The 18,744-nt window shown below is 44.2% G+C and overlaps 1 long non-coding RNA gene across 1 annotated transcript in view; it reads left to right on the top strand.

Annotated features, from left to right (window-relative positions):
• LOC121937823 overlaps positions 1 to 18,744 on the top strand; it is a 157,285-nt gene that overhangs the window by 67,490 nt on the left and 71,051 nt on the right. Inside the window, exon 3 of the long non-coding RNA XR_006105216.1 lies at positions 2,716 to 2,856. This is a non-coding gene — a long non-coding RNA (uncharacterized LOC121937823). The remainder of the gene's footprint in view (positions 1 to 2,715; positions 2,857 to 18,744) is intronic.

The following is an 18,744-nucleotide window of genomic DNA, read 5'->3' on the forward strand; positions in this document are numbered from 1 at the left end:
CAGGGGCAGGAGATTGAAGAGAGTTGGGGGGAAGAATACACAGAGGCCCCCGCAGCATACAAACCCCTCGAAGGACTCGCTGACAATGGCGACTGCTGAAGAGCGGGTCAGGGCCTCACAAAAGGTGGGGCATCTCAGGAAGAGACGCAGCACTACTTCCTCCTCCTCTTTTTCTACCTCCGCCACTTTCATCATCACTGCTGTCAGTTTTATCGCCTCCATCGCCATTTCTCTCATTCCTATAATCATTAACAACATCCTAGTGATCATAATTGCCTCACCATTTGCTTAGTTTGTACAAAACATTATTGCATCATGTGTTTTTCCTCGCTCTACCCAGCGTTCTACATCACACACTTGTCTGTAGCCTTTGCATCAAGGCTGTTCGTAGTCAGAGATGGAGCACTGGAAAGAAGAAGAGCAGAATAAACAAGGAGGAGAGAAACATAGGCTGAGGAGTGAGGAGGCACTGGCGTGTATGCCGAGGGGTGCTATGTTTAAGGCTCTCACATCTCAAGTACTATGCTGGAGTAGCCTGTGGAGGGCAGGGTGTGTGTGTGTGTGTGTGTGTGTGTGTGTGTTGGGGGGTTGCTCTCTGTTTCAATAGACTGCCGCTCAATGGCTCTGAGGAGTAATTGAAAAGCTAATATTGTTCAGCATATCCCAGGGATTACGTCTTATTGTGGTAATAAGTATGCAATACTGCAATGTTTATTTTTGGTCAAGCTTTGTTGCAGCCACTAATTGGTGCTGAGTGTGAAAATGTGGAGTGCGCATTACCACGGCTGAGTCATGACGGCACAAACAGTCCCGCGGTAATCACTTGCACTGTGTTATCTTTGGAAAGTATCTTGGCTGAAGACCAGGTCGAGCAGTCAGAGATGCGATCGATGGGGCATCGTTTTACAAATGTGTTGAAAATGAGTCTGTGAATATGTTTGAAATGCGTGCTTATGTTAGTGGTGCAGTAAAATAAGCAGGGGTTGACTGGCGACACATCTGCTTATGATGTTTATCTCGCAAACACAGAGCCAGCTGTTTGCAAGTCCATTCATTTATTAGATGGACATTAAAAAAAATCTCACTCAGCATTGCTCTATCGTCCACCATTGCCATATCTCCCCTCATTGTGCGGTTTATGGCAGATTTTAAATCAATTAAGTATGTAATTTGTAACAACTGCTGAGACTGGTTCAGGCCTAAACAATGGCAATGGGATAACTGCCCTTTAGTGAAGCATCAATGGGCTTACAATGTGCTGAATTAGCTGGCATATTAATGACCAGCCGCAATACCCCTCCATTCTCCTCACCCAAATCTGCTTATGCAAATGGCCCATGAATCCAGTTCAAAGGAGTCTCTTTTAAGTGAGGCCTATACCCATCCACACTGGGGGCTGTGAGAGAAAGTGACATGAGAAAAGTTAGGGACACTTGTCTTTTTTTTTTTCTTCTCATGGAACATGATCCAGTTAGCATGGACCTCCGCCGGTTGCTAGCATGGCAGGGGTTGTCGAGTCCATAGGATCGTTCCACGCAGAGGGAGCAGGGAGAGGGTTAATCCAGCCAATTGTGGCTGTGTGTTTAAAATGTGGTGTTCAGCAGGGGGGAAAGCAGGACCCATCCAAGTTCATGCCCCTGTGTGAAAGAGAGGAGAAAGGCTGTGGGGTTCGAAGTTGAAGGAATAGAATAATCCCCTTCACATTTGTTAAAGGGCCACTGGTCTTTTGTGTTGGCCAAGACAAATTTAAAAGGCGATGTCATAATGGTTCAATTGGAATGATATCTTTGAACACAATAGATGTGGCTTCTTTCCACGAACAACTTAAAGCCCCATTGTTCCCATTATTGGGGGAGATGTTTGGATACATGCGTACACTCTGAATGAGAATAAGTTGTTGTAATACAACCTGTTATAAAATATTGAGCATGATTACACATGTTGTGGTCCCATGAATGATGCAGACACAGTGAGGAAGAAAGGGAGGGGATATCGCTCAGCAGTGGATGTGATTTTTTTTTTTTCAACATGTACTTGCCAACGTGTAGGAATGGATTTAGTTTATGCACCAGGACTATTTATTTATTTTTATTTTGTGGAAAGCCCTGAAAATGTGAAATGTGATTTAAAACACCAAATTTATTTAATGCTTACATAAAAAGAATTGCTGTTGGTGACTTGGGGAAATATTTCAGTGAAAACATTCCAACAAAAAAGTAAAACAACTTCCCCGCTTGACCTCTGTTAAAGCTCTTCCAGGTGAAAGATCTTTGAACATGTTTGGTTTCCATGTTTGTTTTCTTTGGAGCTTTGGCTGACTGTGTTCCTGACATTAGTGATGATGTATTGTTGGACATAGAGGAGTGGAGAAGTTAAAAGGCCTCTTGTTCTCACATTTCCATTTGGGGTGAAAGTACAAGCCCCATAGTAAGCACTTTAATATCCCGAATAAATAAAACATTTATCACCACTAGCAGCCCTCCTGTTGGAACAGCCTTTCTTTACAATGCCTGACATCATGTGTTTGCCTGCATTTCCCAACAACTGTTGCCTGTGTATCTAGAGGCTTAATGCTAAGTTTATCCACGAAGCGCACACTCAACACACTGTTAAATCTCAAAGGGAGTTGCCAATTAAACACAAAGCCTTAATTTATAAATCTAACTCTCTAAGTACACATAATACCCAATTGAGTGGTATTATTTATTATTGCAGGATTCTTCATGCGCTTGCTGGGAATGGTCCAAGTTCTGGGAGGCTGTATGCCAGCGACAGAAGCAGCGAGAAGGCCGACATGCTCACTGCTGGACAGGGAGGTCATTCCACCAAATCTGAAAGCAGACAGAAGCTAAGAAGGTAAGTGCAGATTATTTTAAACACCCGCAGGCCTAGAGTTATAGTCTAATCCGTTAACTTTGAAAAAGTATAAACATTTTTTTTATGTATTAACTTTCCCAGTTAGTCATTTATTGTATTGATATTTTGTCCATGGCTGCTCAGCAGCATTCTGAAATAAATAATAGCGAGTACTATCAAAAGAAGAGTAATAGGTCTTAAGAGTGTGCTTCGGAGAGTATAAAAAAGTAAAAGCAAAACAACTCCCCTCTAACTTCTGACCCACACCTCCTCCTCCCCATCCATCTTGGCACTGGGGGTGTTGGACGCTGGCCTCTCAGTGAATTTTCCCTCCTTAAAGAAGCTCATAATGGCTGTGCGAAGTCCCTTAGAGGGAGGGTTCCACTACGTGACAGATTCTTCCTGTCCGTGAAATTCCCCCTGCGATAATTTGTCTTTGTGCTGATGGGCCCGTAGCTCCACGCGACATGGGTTATGGCAGCGAGGGCGGGACCGTCCTCATCACCTGCCATCTCCGTGGCCCTCTTGACACCCCACATACATAACCCCCCTTCAGACACACACACACACACACACACACACACACACACACACACACACCCACACACTCTCCATTCTCCTGTCCTCCCTATCCCACACCCCCCACTTTCATCTCTCCAGCAGGAGCTGTCTCCTCACTGGCAGAGCAACCAAATAATGGAGCTTGTCACAGGCCTTGTTCTTTGTGTTTTTCAGGGCCCAAGAAAAATGCAAACACTCTATTGTAGTCATTAGTTTTCCCATCCTTTCTGTTGGGACTTGTGGGTGGGGGCTTTGACCTGGTTCAAAAGGGACTCGGGTAGGAATTGGGCTTTTTAGAGAAAGCGAATTCTTGATGTCACATGCTTGGTGTGTGTGCATTATGCATTGTGAATGTGCTTTCTTGTGCATGTGGCTATATTGAATGTGTTCTTTCGTGCATGTTTCTATTTTAGGGTGTATATTACCAAAACAATTAGTTTTTTTGGCATGTACATAACTGCGTTTCTGTGCCTGTTTGCTACTTCATGGAGCTCATTAATCACTTGTCCACATTGCAAGTCTATCCAAGTCTGCTCCAGATGTGTACATGCTTAATTATTTGTTGTGTAATTAGTTCATGAAATTTAATCTTGGTTTGGTTGGACAGATTCCTGTGACATGGACCGATGGGACCAAGTGTTTCAGAGTCCCCAGCAGAGTTGTGGGTCAGTGTCTGTTTGAACCAAGCTGCAGGGGGCCGGGAGGAATTTAGGAGCTGCTGAAAGTTAGAGAATGTCTGCTATGGTCATCATACAGCTCTATAAAGCTAAAAAAACACTGACACTGGTGAAAAATTTCTTTCATCACTGCATTTTTTCCCCCACTGCATATTGACTTCTCCTTGTGTAAATGTTACCAACAGGATATAGCACATAAAAATGGTAGCATATTTATTCAGCCATTTATCAAATTTGCATGGAACAAGTCTGCAGCCCAGTTTTTACATCATGAATTTTTGCCATAGTGTGGCTCCGTTCAAAGACTTTACTGACAAGTGTTCTTGGATTTTAACCTCTGTATTCAAATCCATCATCCCACTTAGTCCATTCAGTGTCTGGTGTAACATGGAAGCCTTGAAAAGGCTTAACAGGCCCAAACAGGAACCAGACACACTGCCTGCTATTCTCTGCCAGTGCTGTTATGATATTGTGTGGATGCTTGTAGAAACAAACCATCTGGGCCTGATTGAGAAGCTCATCAATAGGCAAGGATAGACAAAGAGGAAGCCCATGCTTGCTGCCTTTGTACTCACTTTAAATTCAGCTCTTATCTGGAATGTACCAGCTGTCCACTGTACACAAAAAACTGCTGCCTTTCCCAAACCTGATCCTGGCATTTGCGCTGAGTGAAGAGGGAATGGGGAAGTGCAGGCCCCAGGCCCCTGGGGTATAACTGGGGGCCCCTGGGAAGAAACTGATGGACAGGAGTGGAGGGGAGTATAGCAACAGGCTGGCACTCACACTGGGCCCTGTATGGGTCTAAAAAGAAGCTAGGCGTGTGTTTCAGTGTGTGTGTTTGCATTTGCAGGTGTGTGCGTGCGTGCACAAGCCTGTAAATGTGTGTCGGATTTCTGAGTGAGGTTTCCAGACATTCAAGGAAGTACTTTTAAAGAAGCATGTGTAAATATAGCCGTGAAAAAACAGTGTCATATTTACACACAACACATCTACACTGCTCACCAATCAGACTCTCAGACCAAAGCCAGGGCCCGCACCCCCTGATAACCCAAAGAGCATGATAGATGATGGCAGGCACTTTGAAGTAAAGCTTATCTAAATACAGCATAAAGAACTGCCCTTTAACATACAAGCTCCCCATTCAACAACACAGTCAATAACGCATACCTGAGCTTCCATGTAGGATTAATGCTTGTCAATATGAGCTCTGGATACACGCCCATCACAATTTGCAGCACCATGCAACATGTTTAAACTCATATAATATAAAAGGGCATTTGTGTGTATATGTGTCGATGTGTCGCCTTTATTTGTTGCTCATTTTCCAGGAAGCACAGCCACTCTGGCTCATGGCTCCATTGATGTGTATTTGTTCACAGTTCATTTGATGTTGTTATCTTGCATTAGCCACAGTATTCCTCCTCGTCTGTAGCTAGTGCTCTGCAGAGCCCTCAGGTTATAGGCCCTCATTTCACCCATCTTACTAAACGACTTAACCAAACTAATGAATTACCCAATTAATCAGAGCAGGACCCTCTCTCTGCCCTTAAGTGCTCGTTTATAGAAGGAGACCGCCCCTTTGACCTCTATCCCTCTAGGGCTGCTTCAACCAGCTTCACTGCGTAACATTAAATAAATATCATTTCAAGGCCATATTAATTCCTCACACACCCATCCTTAAGTAATTAGTCACACTTGCTGTATGCATTCTAGGTTGTCAATACACGTGTGTCTCAGCTTCATGTATGTATGTGTGTGCTGGCACAAAGTAGGCCCCTGTTGATGTGCCTGTGTGTGTGTGTGTGTGTTTAATCCATTTAAACCAAGTCCAATTCAGCCACTTCCTCTCTCCGTCAACCTTATCTGTAGCTGCTGGGGACAAAAATCATTTGCGGTAGAGTAAAATGACTGAAAATAATGGGGAAATATCAAGTGCATCTTTTTGCTCCCCCATTTATTCCACCCGCTCTGAGTGAGCTTTATCGGGCCTAACACATCGCAACATACCCCCTCCTTTTTTATTTTACTTAGATTTTATTTTGCCCACTCAAACTTTTCATTTTCTGACAGATTGAGGCACCCTATTTAACAGTTTTATTCATCTGTGCCTGCAGGCAGGGACTGACGTTACAGTCAATAAAAATGGGAGAGCTTTGCAGGCACCTCTTCTTCCCCCTTCCCTTTGTGTGCAAAGTGGCAGCCGTGAATTTAATCGAGGGAGAATGTTGTGATTACTTAATGGTTTCCCAGGCAGCCATGGACTGGAGAATTAAATTCCGCATCTGCTTTCCAAGGCGTTAATCTCCTCTCCTCACATTCCGCCTGTTATGATGTGCACACAAGAGATAATGTTTAAACCGACTAAAGCAGGGTAAACCAGCGCAGGCTGTTATTGGCTTTATAATTACATAATTAACTTTTTGTTTCTAATCGTTACGGAGGTAATGGCTCCGCTAAAACGGGGGGCATCTGCCGAGCAGAAAAACCAAATCAAAAATCAATAATCCATAGAATGTCATTACAGTAAGTGCTTAGTCTTGAATCACAGGAGAGAGAGACAGAAAGATGGTGCAAAAAAAGGGGGAGAGCAGGTTTGTCTCCTCTCTTCTCCCTTTTCTTTTCCTTTCGTCCTTTTCCTGCGCGGTAAATGAATCTCATTTGAAGATGAGGGTGTTATCTGTGGGAGAGGAGGCCCAGCAGCTGTGGGGAGCAGCAGGGTATCAGGCTCTGCCAGGTGCATGGCAGGAGAGAGAGAGGGCCAAGCGCCACCGTAAATTACACCTGGCCTCCCAGCACCGCTATTGTAGGGCGATTGACCCGCTCCAAATGAATTCCATTTTCTGCAGGTCCCTCCTTATTTCTAATTTACATTGTGATCATATATGTCTGAAAAATGATATCATAAAAAAGATGAATGTACTAATTACCTCTCCTCTTATCTCTCCCGCGCCCGGTGCTCACCCCTTTGGACTTCCTCCTCGCAGCGTGTAAGTATGTCACTTATTTCATTGTGACAGGCGTAATGTATTCACAAAAGTGCGCCATAAATACAGGCGTTCAGGTTGGCCACCTTGCACTCACATCGGGGGCCTCACAATGCCATGCCTGCTCAAATGAATGGCGAATTGACAAACATTTCTAGAGCCAAATTACCCCCGGTGTCACTGTGAAATTAGGTTCTTGACCTGGCCTCTGATGCATGCTTATATTTCTACATATTTTCCCCATCGATTTTCATGCATGGCGTCTGGCCATCGTGGTGTGAGACGAGGCTCCCTATGAGAAAGGGGTTAGGGGTATTTTAATACACCTGTGAAATGAGACTCTGCTCGTCATGAATATGCTAAAGTAGAGCTGTCACAGCAGTCAGAGTGATATCGCCTCACCTCTGCCAGATGAGTTGAGAGGAGGGGGATAACTGACTTCTACTCTGAGGGATAGGGGGACCGAGCTTATGCTGCCTGCCAGTGTCATTTTAACAAATAGGCTTATTAACAGTTCAAATGCCAAGGACAACAGCAAGGTTACGCAACTATACTGACATATATGGGGGCACATGAGAGAAATATTGAGTTGGCTCATAGGTGCTGATTGTGTGTGTTCCCCTTTCATTACCACGCAGCCTTGCCTGAATGTCTTCTATGTCCAGCCGTCAGAGAGGTGGCTTCCTTTAAGTGTTTATGTCTCCTCACCTTGGGATGAACTTGTAGTCAGCCTGTCAACATCTGTTTGCTTAAGATTTCATCTTAGAAATGACTTTGACTTTGCGTGTCTCTCTGTCTGGTATTTTTTTGTCCTTTCTCTGCATCTGCTAGGCTCTTCAAGCACACATGCTCCATCATTTGACTCGCTATTCCATGACACTATGCTTTGGCACTTGACCTCCTGACCTCATTCCCAGACAGCTATAACCACCCCTCTAAGCACAAACATGGCTGGCAATATAATGATAATTTGCTGAGGTCACTGCTGCTAGCCTGTAACAAACCTCCCAAGAACACATCAAAGAATGTTCAGCAGGCTCACAGGACTGTCTAAAAAGAGACTCCTCAAGTCATGTACTTAAAGTTTTAATGTTCATTCCTATGCATTCACCTACCTATATTGTAGGTTAGTAACATCTTGTCAGTTCCAAAAATGATTATCAGTATAGTCAGCATCTTAATGACTTGTGAAGATAACCCTAATCTCAAACCCAAACCTAACCCTTCGCTGTGAATTCAAAGTGTTCTGCAACTGAAGCGATTTCACTAACCCAGAAACTCTGCAGCAAAGTCTTATTTTCACCTCTGAAACTTTTGAAGGAGAGCACAGCCTGGCGTGACAAACAAGCCTTTCCTTAGAAACACCTCATTTTGTGTGTAGCCATTACCCTTTGGTGTCACATTTGGCATTTGTTTTAAGTTGAGTCTTTTCAGGCACAAAGGCACTATCTCTAGCTGTAAAAGCCTGTGTGAAATGCTTTGCTTAACCTGCTGACACAAAGGAACCACTTAAGCGGTTTTCCCCTTCATCCTCTACAAGCGCAATGACTCACTTTCCATTTGAAATCAATAATGGGGGATGCCGGTGTCCGAAGGTAACCGCAGAAAGGGGACATACACGGTGAAAGATATCAACACCAAAAGTCCATCTGGGGCATTCGACATATGACAAATGCAAGCTATGGAACATACGTACATGTGTACTGTATATACTGTACATGCATACACATGCACATGCATACATTTCGGTGTATACATGTGACTATCTATCTGCAATGCTTGTAAAACTTGGCTCAAAGGATCCTTCTCTTTTAACCAAGTTAATTCCCGGAAGATTATTGAGGACCTGTTGAAAGAGCACCAGAGACTGGTGTTGGAAAAGGAGCAGACCCAGCGAGCAAAGCTGCCCCGGGGGGCTGGGCCTCGGTAATGGGTACACCCTCATCCCCCTGAGCGTGCATAGATGTCTGGAGGGTGTGAGGCCACCTGGCCAAAGATGGGAGCGTTAGTGATTAATTCACCTTGTTTAGGGTGCCGTCATCGGAATGAGATGGACGAGGGCTCAGGATGATGGATGAGGGCTGGAGCAGGGGCTGATAAGACATGGCCCATGAATCTGTTCTACATCATCGGCTCCTTTGATCACTGACAGAAGTTCAGAGATGGGCCCGTGCATCTGTCCAAACAAACAAAAGCCTCTTCCCTCCCAGAACCCTCCCTTACTCCGCCACACTGCGACCATCCTCCCCCCCAGCTCCAATACCCTGCCTCTCAGGTTAGCGCTCACTCGTAAACAAACGACGGAGAGACAAAAATGGAGCGACAGAGAGGGCATGCATGTGAGAGCAAGATGGAGTGATAAAGGAAGAAAGAGAGAAGGACAAGGATTGGAAAAGACAGCAAGACAGAAAGAGAGAGAGCAAAGTATCCATAAGGGGGGCTTGGAGCCTGTGAACCATGGCAGCATGGTTTAAAGCCCCCAAAAGGAGCCCTCCTCTGCAATGACAGATTCGGCAGATAAGAGATGATCCATGAAAGCCGATCGGTGTGCTGACAGCAGGAGAGAGGCCTTGGCCCCGGCCGGCAGGGTGCATTACTGTGGGCAAACGCAGCTGTCAGGGCCAAACGGGCCCTCAGCTTTCTGCCATGCCACCACGCTGACGTCACACAGCGAGAGCCGGGGGCCTGTCCACCCCCTGCCTGACTCCCTCCAGTCACCGAACACTGCATTCCAGCACTGAAACATTCCCAGGCCAGTCTATTGCACAACTTCATTTTGGGGTGTATATCAGCTGACAGGTGTTGAAATTAACCTATCTCAGCAATTCTCTGACATATCGACAATGTGTAAAGGAATGCACGGGCGCACTGAGTGAAGGATTTCTGACAGGTAAAGCATAAAAGATTAGACTTGGATTTATTCTTGAGAATCGCGTTGAGCCGCAGTTACGAGGTCTCTTTTACTCTTCTAACACTGTTAGACTAAGGAGCTTTAGCGCAAGTCTCAAGATAGACAGACAGAAATATGGACAGCATGGAGAATGAGATCCACTGTGTAAAACAGGAGACTTTCATGTACTTTCCCTGCTGAACACGCGGCCGCACGGCGCTTATTCCAACAGCCTCCAAAGAAAATTACCCCATCTACCAAGGGAGCTGAGAAAAAAGGAGTGCAGACGATTCCCTCAAGGAAATGAAAGGCAGTAATAAGCTATTTAATTTATACTTGAAATTATTTTATGCTCAATAGATACACTCTGGGTCCTTATTGCTATTTAAATGATTATTCTCGCCAAATTATTTTAATCCATTTTCAGAGGGAAAAATTCTACATCCTCATTTAAACAGCTAAATGGGGGCATCTTTTAACTTCATGCGGTCGACATAGTAAATTAGAGAACTAAAAGGCCTCCTTTTATTTTGGCATTCATTTCAAAGTATTAGCTCAGTAATGGATATCCTCACATACTAATGCTGAATTATTTTACATTTAAATGCACAGTCCTATGGTTCATTGGCTTACCATTAAAATTGTTTGTTTGAGTCTGTCCTTTCATGAGGAGCATTATAAACAACCTTGAAGTGAGCAAAACTAATATGGCGAATGGTATTGGCTGGAGAGTAAGACTCACTTTAATTAACGTGTGTACAATAAACACGAGGGACTTTGCTTTGGTGTCCTGATTTAATGACATGTTTTAAGATTAACACAGTATTGCAGGAGCAATGACATTTTGCAAGGACACCATGACCTTATATACAGTACATAGTGCAAGACATGCTATAACGGCAGTCAACCGTACATATCATTCTCATATAGCCATTCAAAGCTCTATATCTGTATGAGATAAGGGTTACAGGGATATGTACCTCATAGCTCCGACCTTGGTCTAAGAACTGATCGCTTTGGTCTTTTTCTCTTTTTGATCTTGTATCTCTCAGAGTCCCGCTTCACCTCTGTCCATGTCTAAATCCTCTCCCTCTCTCTCTCTCTTCCTCTCACTCACTTCTCTTCTCTTCATTCTCTTGCTCACCTTTCTACTCACATTAAAAGCTGAGGTGAATACATGAAAAGATTGGTGACCTTTTAATGAAAATGTCAGTATTCCTGTAGTGGGGGGGCTGAGAGAGGCAAGCTCTGTGTTTCAGAGACCAAGCACAGTCTCCATGACACTTGAGCTTTCACAAACTCAACTACACGCTCCATGACAGCTCCTAAATGTCTCTTTTTCTTTGCCTCTACATCTGACATCAGGGCAAGGCCTTCCTTGGCTACCTCCTCTTTTTTAAAATTCAGATTTTTTTTTGTACTGCATCTGAAATGGATTTTGACTCGCCGTAGCAGTATGCATGACCATCCACTTCTATCTCTCCCGTTGCTGTTCATAAGCACCGCTAACAGTTCCAAATCTCATCCAGATGTTCTGCATTAACGTCAGGACAATTACAGAGGAATAAACTGTAGAAATAATTCCTTGGTGAATTCCGCAACTATGTTTCAACCACAACTGGGCTTGACAGACACACACCTGAAAGGAAAAAATCACTAGGGCTAATGTCACTTTGATGTCTTCCTTTCTTGCACTCGAGCTTTGTCTCTCTCTCTTATCTCTGTGCTTAGGATTCTTAGTCCACCTTAAGAAATTGAAATGTAGATCTTCCTGAGTGGCTCACTGTAGCAGGTGCCACACAGAGCAGTCATGATCATTTGTCGACTGTACCTCTGCCTTTTGTCACGTTTTGTCTCCCGTCTCTATTTTTAGTGTGGCGAAAAGACGTCAAGGCGAAGGTGTACTTTAAGTAAGTGACAACCTGACGCCCAGCTTTATTTGATGCTTGCCAGATCAAAGCCTCACTGCAGGGCACGCTAATTTGAAGTCCACCGCAGTGATGATCGCTGTGCATGATTACCCCACAATGGCACTCCTATTAATCACATCACTCTGATTATTCTAATTTGATTTGACTCGATGATGCCTCCCCCCAGTCCTACCTCTCTCCTTCTCTGCCTCTCTCCCTCCCTCTCTCTCTCTCTCTCTCTCTCTCCCTCTCATCACCGTCATCACAACGTCTCCCAATAAAACTGTCAAGTGGGGCGACTGCTCTCCGCAGTAAGTGGATGACATTTAAAAGGCTACAACATGACTGACAGTGTACTCACAGAGGGAGGGAGTGAGAGTGCAGAGGGGGGGAGGAAGACAAGGAGAAGGAGAGACAGAGAAGATGAGGGAAGGAGGGGATGCCCATGTTAATACTTACAAATGACTAATGTCTCCCCCAGCAGGTGCCACGGCCAGACAAACTGGATAAATATTGAGATTCCTCCGAGCACAGCAGCATGCAAAATGAAACCCAACTGTTCCTGATGCAGCTCTGTCGAAGTGACTGGCCCTGTAGGGTAGCTTAGCTCTGTCTCTCCCCATCACTCTACCTGCCTAATTGTTTTGTGTGTTTGTTAAACGTTTTCAGCCAATCCAAAATCACACAGGCTTTGTCTACTGTATGAATACTGTCTGGCTTATGGTGTCAGCACTTACTGATATGCACAGTTACATAAAACATGGACTGCATTTCATTTGAAATGATGACATTTTTTTCATCAGGATTAGGATGCTCTATGAATGTAGTCAAATGATATATTTTACTCCATATTGGCCATTTGTTGCCCACACACTCTCATTCAAAGTCCTGAAATATCGGGGCTTATAACAGTAGAAAGCAGCAGTGACAATGTTGCATGTTGCTTTTTTAATATCTCTTACTTATTATTCTCTCTCCAAAACTCAGAGCTGACTAACTTTTGAATGATTTTCAAGTGCAGCTTGGCAAATGACCTAAAATTAGCATGTCAACTCAGGTGTTGTATTTTTATCACTGCTGATCGAAACTGATCAGAGCTGGAACCGATAAATACCTGTGACTACTGCAGAGTCATTTGCCCCAGGAGTGAACGCAGATTGTAATCTCCCCCATTGAATACAAAAGCCAGATATAAGTGAGTGTTGGTGGATGTTTTGTCCAGTGAGGAAGGGACTTTATATTAAAGAAGTGTGTAAAGTATAAAAGATGTAAACCAAACCCTAATTAAAAGGTGAAGGGGTTAAATATAAAGCTTTTCAAAATAAAAAAATAGCTTCACTTTTCAATCGACAACTGACAGCATGTTGCCATAATTCCTGTTATTGTTTGACTGTTTTAGAGTAGTAATCGTGCATTTGGAGTCAGCAAGCCGCAGTTAGTTCAGTTACTTCTGCCTTGGCAATGATGCTGATTATGGAAAGCTTATCAGTCTCTTAAAAATGCTTTGCACAATTTTGCAAATTTTCATCATCTTTTAATTATTTTTGACAGCAAAGTATAGTAGCTGATTTTAAAAACTTCCATTGCTGAGAAACAATACACACAATGTGAACTAGGTGTCTCTAGGTAGGATTTCTGGGCAAGAAATAACTATTTGATAGCACAGGGGAATGTCTTGTCATGATTATTGTCATTATAATAAGCCAATCTTCTGTAAAACTAACTGTTTAAGTCTTCTTCATGAGTCAAGAAGAGTTTAGAAGCCAGGAAGTCACAGCATCATGTAAACATTAATTCATTTAGTCTGTTGTGTATCTGACCGGGCCAAATTTATTAGTAAAAAATGTGACAAATATGACTCGATCTAGCTGTGTGAGGCTGTTACAAGTAGGACATCTGGGATTTGTTGTGGCTTTCAAAATTTTTAGCTTTTTGTCACAAATTATGAGAATATGTCAACACAGCAAACACTCCAACAATTCCAAAATCCAAATTCGCACATACTGTTTTGTCCACTTCCAAAAAAATCGAGCTTTGGCTACAGTGTACTCCACCAAAATTTAAGAATAAACATATTTTTTCTATCAACATTGCACTGACTTAATGACTGTATGCTTTGAAGCTGAAGTAGCAATATGTTCTCCTGTTCCTCCACTTCCTCCAAACTAATGCAATCAGCCAAGTTGTGTGTAAGACACTGCAAAAAGCCAGATCTGAAATTACAGAGAAAATGACATTCCTTGCAGTGAAGATCCTGACAGCCTGAATCCGACAAAACTCTTATTAGCTGTCTTAGCTCACTGCCTGCCCAGCACCAAACCCATCTGACTGCCCTCAGACCCAGGTCAAGGGCCACATGGCCATCTGCACATATGGTAGTGTCAAGGCTGAGCGTAGGGATACTGGTGAAAAACAACCTTTATATGATACAAAAGTTCCAGTCCCACACCCACTAATAAAAAACTATCAAAGGCCGATGTCAGGGTTCATCTGGCACCCTCTTCCAAACAACTGTTTGGAGGCAAATGGCATTTTATGACAAGTTCAGCAAAGGGCAGCAGTGGCAGCAAATTCACAGACAGATTTAGAAAGTTGTTATCTGGAAATATCAATTAAAACATTATGAATGTACTTCCCAAAACATAAAAAAAAAAATATTTTAGCATATATTAAGTTAGGCACATTGTGTAACATCTAATATAAAGGATAAAGGATAAAATATGTTATTCAGACCTGAAACTATTTCCCTCAAAATCTTACAAAAGTGACCTTATCTGTTATTAAAGGTTAGTTACCCACCCGTCTCTGGATACAACCTCACCATGCCAGGCCTCAACTAAGAGCAATAGCGGCATGCTCCACCCTGACTCTTTGGGTCCAGCCAGTGAGATTTTTCGTGCGTCATACGCAGTGTGTCCCGGCCCGGAGTCGAGACAACACCAGAGCACATCCTCTTCCCAGACAATAGACCTGGCCTGCCATGTTATACCCACACAGCAGGCGTCCACCACTCTGCAGAGGGCAGGAAGCTTCTCCAGCTGACCCACTGCCTCCTCACATATACAGTCGCAGGAAGTTCCCTCGGCCAGCCGGTGTTCACAAGTTAAATAGGTTCACCTCTCAACTGACGCTGACACACACTGTTTCAATGCAGAGTATCACGTCAGTCAGTCACAAAAGTCTTTTAAATGTACTTTAAGCATTTCTAATAATCCAAATGAAGGAATATTATTAACACACATGAATGAACATTGCTGTTTTTTTTTCTAAAAATATTAGCAGTTTCCTTTAAAAGATAAAAAAATACAGTATCACAATTCCTGTGATGACTCCTATTGTCTGCAACAGTGATAAAAGGCTGTCAAAGTCTGTTACGCTTCCTCTCATGTCGTCCTAGGTCTGTGTAAGCACTGGTATTGCATGAGGCATTGTCAATAGAGCCTCTGAGACATCTACACAGGGACTTGATAAAAGCCCTCAGCCGCAGTAAAACACACACACATTCTCCATTGTGTTGGTTTAGGAATGGAAAAACTCCCTTTAAATTGCCCATGTCTCTAGATGTCACTGGAAGTTCAACAAGATTAGATATTGGGCAGTTTTCTTTGGCTTTATTTGCTTTTGTTTGTTGTAGGTGATTGTGACCAATGCAATATGAGTGTAAAATCTTTCTTTTATATTTAATATTAAGAGTACATTCATGCATATGTAGAGAAAGACACACATAAGTACAACAGAAAAAAAAGGCTTGTACACACACACATACAAGGCCCCTGCTGTCTTTAATACACTCTTAGGCCTGTAAAATTCACACCTATCGGGCCAGAATGCCCAGACAGAATGGTCCATTTGGCATACAGATGGCACTCCCGGTAAAGTATGGTGTAATTGGTGCAAAACCATGGCACTGTGTGGCCTAGCAGCCAGGGGCAACACATTTTCTGGACAAAGGGCAGGAAGTTTTTGGCTCGCTGGTGGGTTGTGGAAAAACCAAGGGCCATAATGCCGTGGCCATATGTTGTGTAAGTCTTATAGAGCCTGTATGTCTTTGTGCATGTAGCTGGAGGGTCACACGTCTTTGTGTGCCGTGTGTTATGGTGTGACACTGCCATTATGGATGAGTGCTGACAGCCGGTGGAATGGCCACAGACAGAGGGCTTGTACTTGTTGTGTTAACACTGGCGGGACACAATAATCTGCTACTTGTAAAGCAGGTATCGTCCTGACAAAACCATTATTGTCTCCACATGGTAATGAGGGCCGGGGAGGGACTGGGAAATAGATTTAGAGGAGGCTGGTCCTGGGCCATGGCCTGCCTGGGATGGGGGGTGTGAGGGTGGGTGGGGGGGCAGGGAGGCGGGGGAGCGGGGCATTAGGTTTGTTCTCTTGCATCACTGAGCACTGGAGAGTTGTCTTAAATTGCCACAATACAAATTAGCCGGGCTACAGAATTGAAGCCGCAGAAGAGGGGGAAAAACAGATGACAAGCCTGAAGATTTAAGTCAAACGTACAATAGCATTCTGTAATGCCCCCCCACCCACCCACCTCCTCTCCCTCCCCCTGCTTCTGCCCACATCTTCCTCTCTGTGCATAAGATCAGGGTGGGTGGAATAAAAAAGAGGGGGAAAAAAGAAAACAGGGAGTGTTGTTGGTGTCTTCTAATGAAGCAAGCAAAGATGCAAGTCAATAGAGCAATTCATTAACAAATCAAAGTCCCAAGGGCCCGGCTGGCAGCATGGCCGTGTTTGTGAAAACCCTCCTTCAGAATGGATACCCATATGCTAGGGGTCAGAGTGACGCCCCTCTCCACACTGTTTACCATTCAGCATACACACACATGGCCGTTAGGGTCACCGCTATCTAACGCGTCCGCTGCACACACAACAGAATTTCCATATGGTCCATGAAAATGGATACGCCGTTGGACCTCCCTTACTTCCCACGCCCCGGCCTTCAGCGCCTTTGGCTGCTGCGTGGTTTGTGTGTGTCCACACACTTCAGGGCGGGTGGGTTAGACAGACAGGTTGGGGGTCATAAGGGGTTCTGTTGTGGATTATGAGAGACGTCCAGCCAAGTCAAGAGCTTAGAATACTGTGCTCATCATTCACATTTAAGCCAAAAATTGTTCCGTTCCTTCACTTTTGCTGTTCAGCCCTTGGCTGCAGATTGTCATCTCCCTCCTTTGGCTTGCTCTCCCCCCTGCAACACCCTTCTTTGCCCCCCCCCCCCCCCCCTTTTCCCCCCGCTTCTGCCTGTAGTGCACCTTTCAGAGGACTTTCAGAACTCTTGCAGCAGCGGCGTTGATGTTGCTTCATAAGAACGTGAGGGCAGTACTGATGGCCGCCTGTGAGTGTGAAGCCCATTGAGACAGTGGTGACCTGCTGAAGAGGATTCCAGCCTGAGGGCACTTCACATGACTCTTTCAAATCCACACAAATAAAGCTCTTTATGGCCTGAAAGTGGCCCCACAGAATGGGTGCTACAGAGCCCCCTGAAAAGCCCAACACGATTGTCATGGATATTACACGACGCGAGCAACAACGGGCCGAGGAGACAAGTGTTGATCGGGAACAAAACTCGAGCAGACTTTTCCGTGAGGCGGGCCAGGGAATGTTGACAGGCCGGTGAATGGTCTGTTTAACCCTTTGAAAGTGAATGGGGGCTCCCTGAAACAAATGCATTCTGATAGACTTTGTACGCACTGGGACACAAAAAGTACACTAAGCCCCTGCAAGGGAACCAGGCAGAAGGCGAGAGACGAAAATAAGATTGGAAAGGTGGGAATGTGTTTGCGCCAGATTCCATCAGCCCAGCTCTTCTATTTTCTGGCTTCGACGCTTCTCTTTTGAGCTCAACAGAGAGATGATTTAAGCCTTGACTGGGCTCTAGCATCCATTTTGACTGAGCCCATTTAGAGTTTTAGACAGACTGTTTGTTCACAAGAGTATGCTGCGGTTTGATGGAGAATGTCAAGCCTGAAGTGAGTGCTATTCTGCTGGCACCGTCATTCATTCAGTCACCTAAAAACTTTATTTCTCTATCACCACTCAGGGATGAAGCGGAGCTCCAAATGTTATCAGATTTTGTGTAATTTCTTTGTGTGGGTGTGGCAGTCACACACAAACCCTGCCGAAAAGAATCTCCTGCCACAGGGAGGGGGCTTGCCCGTAGAGGTTGTAGCATTTTGAAAAATATAAAAAAGTCATAGTAATGTCATTTAAAAATGGTAATCGCTGCAATGCAAATGCTTTACTTTGTAATTAAACTTTGCTCTAAAACAGATATTACTCCTGCTGATTTAAAATTGGGGCATGTGACAGTTATGAGGCTGTTAATTGCAAAACTGCTCAGCATTGCTAATTGTTCCACGGGTGAATGAAATAAGGCTCTGGCAGGGGTACTCTATCAATGTGGTGAGCGATTTTTGGCCACTGTGGCACACTGCAGTGTCACCTGTGGGCTGCCATGCATGCTCTGTATGTGCTAAAAGATTCATTTGGAGATTAAGAAATGTGCATTTGTGATAATGGATGGAGATTAATACTGAGGGCTGTGAAAGTAACTGGCCATATTTTCTGAAATAAGAAACATGTAACACATTGGTGTGTTGCGCTCCAATTGACAAGAGATTTAAATTCCATCCATCATGCATACAAAATGTGCCACTTATAAGTTACCGCATGTTCAAATGTGCCTACATACCCAAACTCAACATGAGTTTCCTGCAGCAAACTGCTACAGCTAGGCTGTCACCCTCCAAACTCTCTCACACAGCCTTCTCAGACAGCAAAAAACTTCTCCAGCAGAGCTCCTGCATGCTGACGGTAATCCTGAACTTTGGAAACTGCAAGGGGGGGAAGAGAAA

This window comes from Plectropomus leopardus, chromosome 1 (assembly GCF_008729295.1).
Source record: "Plectropomus leopardus isolate mb chromosome 1, YSFRI_Pleo_2.0, whole genome shotgun sequence".
Classification (NCBI taxonomy): domain Eukaryota; kingdom Metazoa; phylum Chordata; class Actinopteri; order Perciformes; family Serranidae; genus Plectropomus; species Plectropomus leopardus.